This window comes from Pinus tabuliformis, chromosome 8, assembly GCF_031772625.1.
Source record: "Pinus tabuliformis cultivar Carrire ecotype Pingquan chromosome 8, CPIR1, whole genome shotgun sequence".
In the NCBI taxonomy this organism is placed as follows: Eukaryota; Viridiplantae; Streptophyta; class Pinopsida; order Pinales; family Pinaceae; genus Pinus; species Pinus tabuliformis.
Window position 1 is genome coordinate 1,504,404,587 of NC_142294.1, and position 5,630 is coordinate 1,504,410,216.

The 5,630-nt window shown below is 34.8% G+C and overlaps 1 pseudogene; it reads left to right on the forward strand.

Moving 5' to 3' along the window:
• Positions 1–2,014: 2,014 nt before the first annotated feature.
• LOC149241555 (pathogenesis-related protein PR-1 pseudogene) lies at positions 2,015–2,584 on the forward strand (annotated as a pseudogene).
• The last annotated feature ends 3,046 nt before the right edge of the window (positions 2,585–5,630 follow it).

Consider the following 5,630-nt stretch of genomic DNA (forward strand, 5'->3'; position numbering starts at 1 on the left):
AAGAGGATCGAAGGGGGACCATGGCTACATAAAAAGCCCCGTGGCACCCTAAAACTAGGAGCCATTATTGGAAATATCATTAATGTTTTCTAAATCCTCGAAAATCACCACAAACAACCATGAGCCAAAGGATAGCTATTAAGATCATTAGAGAGAAGGGGTTTCTCATTCCTTGTGATCCACTGATCAAATTAAACTAAGAAAGGTCAGAGGCCATTGAATCTACAAACTAAAGCTTTTTTCGAAAATCACAATGTATTACTAATAGCTTGACCCCCATCAGAATTGTGGTCATAGAGGCTTCATGTACCACATCAATGGGAGGAAGAGAACTAGATCCAGAGTTTACCACATCTCTAAAAAAGATAATACCTTTACCAAAAGCAAAGAGTGATTTGAGATTATGTGCTTCAATGAGAGCTGAAGGAGAGGACAAGGCTAGAGAAAGAAATCCAAGCACAACATCAGAAGTAAATGGAAGAATTGATCTTGCGGAAAGAAGGGGTGCCACCAATGAAGAGGGAGGTTGCCCTGAGAGGGGGGAAGAATGAAAGCAACCAACTAGGGTTGAACCCTAGTTTTCGTTGTGGAGAAAGACCATAGATATTTATCCATCCTTGCCCCACTTTAATTTTATATAATATAATGAATCAAAATTATCTCCACACACACACACATATAATTCTAATTTGACATTTGATGTGCTAAGCTTATAAATGAGGTTAATTTATTGATGACTTTTTTTCTTTTTAATTCTTATTGATTGTATCGAGAAGCCTTCTAGACTTATATTTAATACTTTCATGTTAGTTAGATTTCTCTACGAAAATTTAGTATTATCGTAAATTTTATAGTTTTGTTGTAATAAGTATATTCTAGCTTAAATAAAATATAATAAAAAAAAATTATTTCCCCCTTCCCCACATATACGGAGACATATATAATTATAATTTTAATTTTACATTTCAGGTATAATGACAAGAATTTTTATTTGCCAAACTAACATTGAATGGAACAATTATCTATATACTAGTGGAATGTTATCATGACAATTGTGTGACGCTAAGTGAAGCTTGGATGCTCCATAGGATAGTTTAATTCCCCAAAAGATGACTCTCATCCTCAACCAATTCCAATAAAATTTGAGCTTGGATGCTCCATAGGATAGCTTAATTCCCCAAAAATTGATTCGCATCCTCAACTCATCCCAATAAGATTTCAACTTATGACCCGATAAAGAGCCCTCATCCACCTACATCTCATGCTTATATGGATATGTATATTGTTGTAAAAACACATCATAATTTTATAAATGTGATTGTACATTTTGGAATAAAAATATTTAGAATAGAGAGAAATATAGTATACTGAGGTTATCTATAAGTCCACCACGGAAGATATTTTATTTCAAAACTTGTACATATTACTATATTCTTTCGTAACTACCATTCTTAGAAAAACATGCAAATTTAAGTAATTACTTTTCGTTTTGGGAAGTTAGTGTAGCTTTCGGATCAAAAGTATAAGGAGGAATCTAAATTATTTTGATATATTAAATTGTTTTTATACTTGTGTAAGGTTGTTTGGAAGATACTTTATTCTCAATAGCCGCCGAGCGATTTCGTGATTGACTTATATTCTGATTTATATGTGGACGGTAGGCTCAACGTCGAATCAAAGGCCGGTGGGATAAACAAACCTCGTCGTGTAAGGACGTAGTGCACGTTGGGTTTGAGCTATTGGTTTTCGATTTGTACGTCCTCATTTAATTATCTACCGAGTAGGTTCAATACAGAGTACCTACAAGGCTACAAAGATTCAGGAATCGTTTCGACGGTTATCCACGTTCGAACATGGATGGAAGTTTTCTGGGTTCGCTCAGTTGTCGGACACCACCAACATTCTAGATCTCCAAGGATTCTAATAGTATTATAACTGTACCTGCATACCTTGAACATTTCAGTGCATTTCATTCGAATTGGGACAGCAGATTGACTGAGCGATGCACATAACGATGAGAAGGGTCTCTTTAAATATTGTCATCTGCATGAGTCTACTTTACTTGCTGCTGCTTCCTTTTGTTGTGGATGCATCATGGCCACCGGCAGAACCGCACCCTCCACCACCACGCAAGGTATTCAGTTTCAACAAAACAACGGCATACGAAAGCAGTTTAGCCCAACAGTTTTTGGTTCCTCAGAACCAGGCCAGGGCTCAGGTCGCAGAGGCACCACTGGTATGGGATGAGAATGTTTCTGGTTATGCACGGTGGTGGGCAGAGCAGAGGCGCGGTGACTGTGAACTGAGGCTTTCGTATGGTCCGTACGGGGAGAACATATTCTGGGGAAGTGGAAAGAATTGGCAGCCCTACGATGCAGTTTTTGCCTGGGTGAGCGAGAAAAACTACTACGACTATACAACTAATTCGTGCATCGGAGATGAGATGTGTGGCCACTACACGCAGATAGTGTGGAAGAACTCCAGAAGCCTGGGCTGTGCAAGGGTTGTTTGCTACAACGGTCAGATTTTCATGACGTGCAATTACTTTCCACCGGGAAACTACATCGGAGAGAAACCTTATTAGATCTGTCAGGGCCTCATACTCATTCTGAGTAATAATTTAGGGAGCCATAGTAGTCTGTGTAATCTTGACGCAGTTCTGTGCAAAGGTACCAATAATTAGCGACAGGCCAATAAGTCTACCTTCAGATCATAAGCGGCCTGAAGGAAAGGTGACAATCTGAATTTCTTGAAATCTACGTATTAGAAATTTTGCAACGTGTGTGCATTTTTGGATATTTCCACCCTTTGTATTGATGAATAATCTGAATAATTTTTTTTTTTGATGTGTGTCAATGAATTTTGTGATTTTCTGTTTTTCTTAAGCATACATTTCAGTTAAGTTTTGTCAGATGAATTGGAGAATTCTTGTCACAGCCCTATGGAGACTTGGACGGCTCACGCACAGTGAATCCACGGTCTTTGTCTCTTTTTGTTTCGCATGTTTGTTTAAGACGGCCCTACTTAAATTTCGATTATGCCTTTGCTTTCTTTAGTTAACTGTGCGATGAGTATATATTATTTCACGTACAATGCAGTAAATGCAATAATCTCTAATATGCAGTACAAGTTCATATGCAATTTTTGTTTTTTCAATGGAAATATTAAATAGTTTTATATTTTTTATAATATTTTTTTATTATCATGATATTAATAATATAATAATGATGCTGAATTGATTTTAAGGAATTTTGTTTTTCAAATAAATGCTCGGACATTATTTGATTTAAGGGAATATTCCTGTTCAATACATCATCCAAGCGATGATGTTTTTAAAGTATTCAACCCTTCTAAGTTTCAAATCAAAGAATAACATATTTAATTTAAAATATCAATTAATTACCACCTGTCAGATTGGAATCAAATGGTTTGCTTTGGTTGATAGCGTGCATCGCAATCGCGTGATTCACCCGATCCATATCACTTGTTTACTAAATATTTAGAAAAGAGACCGCGAAAAAATCATTGAAAAGAATCGTGAAGTTTAACACATGGCTTTAACCAGCATCCACACCACATTAGACTCAGCGAGCATGCTTACCAGAGAAGAACAATATATGGGAGCCCCAGTTTGGGTCTGCATATTCTTGCTACCACAAGATTTCTGCTTTGTCAAGATCTCATAAATCACTAAAAGGAGGAGACATGTAGGATATGCCCGGATACGCATTCACATGAACCTCTCAGTTTGGGTCTGCATATTCTTGCTACCACAAGATTTCTGCTTTGTCAAGATCTCATAAATCAAAAGGAGGAGACATGTAGGATATGCCCGGATACGCATTCACATGAACCTCTCGCAGCCACTCGTAAAATCAATAGATCTGGAGTATCACGATTCAATCTAGAGACATCCGTTAGATTACGAGCATGTGTCTTTCAAATAAAGACGATGCCATGAATATGGCTACTTATTCGAAAACTCTTTCTTAGGACAGCGAAGGAACAAGAAAAAAGACAAACAGGATGAAGATAGTTTCGAGAAGGTAGGAGAAAGGAAAGGAAAGGAAAGTGATCTAAACCCCAGCTGAATCTTTGGGTTGTAAAAAAATTAAACTAGAAAACAAACAAATTGTATATTAAACCAATCTAGATCCATTTAACTCCGGATCTATCATGCGTCGAGAGGGATCAAATCTGTTCAGGTGCAAACCTATTTGAGGAAAGGTTTGCACCTCGAGGGATTTGATCCGGTGCATGATAGACCAAGAGTTAGATGATGTAATACATTTTTAGATTATCATTACTATGTATAAGTTTGAGGTAAAATTCATACTTTGAAATTTACATTATGTTTTCTCTGCGTGACATGATCGTATCATTCTCATCTTTAATTTTGTTTTTGTTGCTTACCTTGAAAGGTTTGTACATCTATGTTTGGATGTTTTGAGTGGTTTGTGTGTTTATGTGTTTGGATTTGGATGGAAATGTTTGTGAATGTTATAATTGTTGTGTTATGTTTCTATATGTGTCTGTAATTGTGTATTAGTAATTAGTTCATTTAATTTTAGGTATCACAATTTTGATAATTAATAATTCTTAATAGTTTCCCTCCATGTATTACTAAATATACTCTTGAAATCATTTGTTTCATTGCTAATGTTGGAAATAATTTATTTCCTTAAAAATATTTTGACGATTTTTCTTTATCTATAGTTTGTTTTGCATAATTCAAGAAATAGTGTAATTTTGATTTTTTTTTAATGAGAGGTCAAATTTACAAAATATTTAAATTATTTGTTAGCATTTCCATATTTTCATATCGATTATATGAAAAGGATAGTTGAGATTGTAAACCATTCAATTCTTTAACTCGAACTATTGTAGTAAACATCATACATTGTCTCTCTTGCTCTCCAATATTAATAAGTTGAATTACTATAACACAAAAATCAATGCAAATTGTCAATTGTTTTTTTGTGGTTACATTGAAACCAATGCACATTGTCAATCCAATGACTTTAAGTTAATGTACCATCATACATTGAGTTACAACAAATCATAAATAATCATCTAGACTCCAATCAATGCATCTCATGTACACAATAAAATAAGATTGGAAAAAGTCTACACTGCAATTAATGAATCTAATGCAAGCATAAATAAGATTAGAAATTAACATCTACACTAAAATCAATGCATCTAATGCAAGCAATCAAATAGGATTAGAAATCAACATCTACATTGAAATCAATGCATCTTGTGCAAACAATCAAACACGATTAGAAAACAACATCTACACTAAAATTAATACATCTAATGCAAGCGGTCAAATAGGATTAGAAATCATCATCTAAACCGAAATCAATGCATCTATTGAAAAAAATCAATTAGGATTAGAAATCACAATCCACATTGAAATCAATGCATCTAGTGGAAGCAATCAAATAGAATTAGAAATCACCATCTATATCGAAATCAATGCATATAGTGCAAGCAATTAAATAGAATTAGAAATCAACATTTGCACTGAAATCAATGTATTTAGTGCAAGAAATCAAGTAGAATTATGAAACATCTACAACGAAATCAATGCATCTAGTGCAAGCAATCAAATAGGATTATAAATC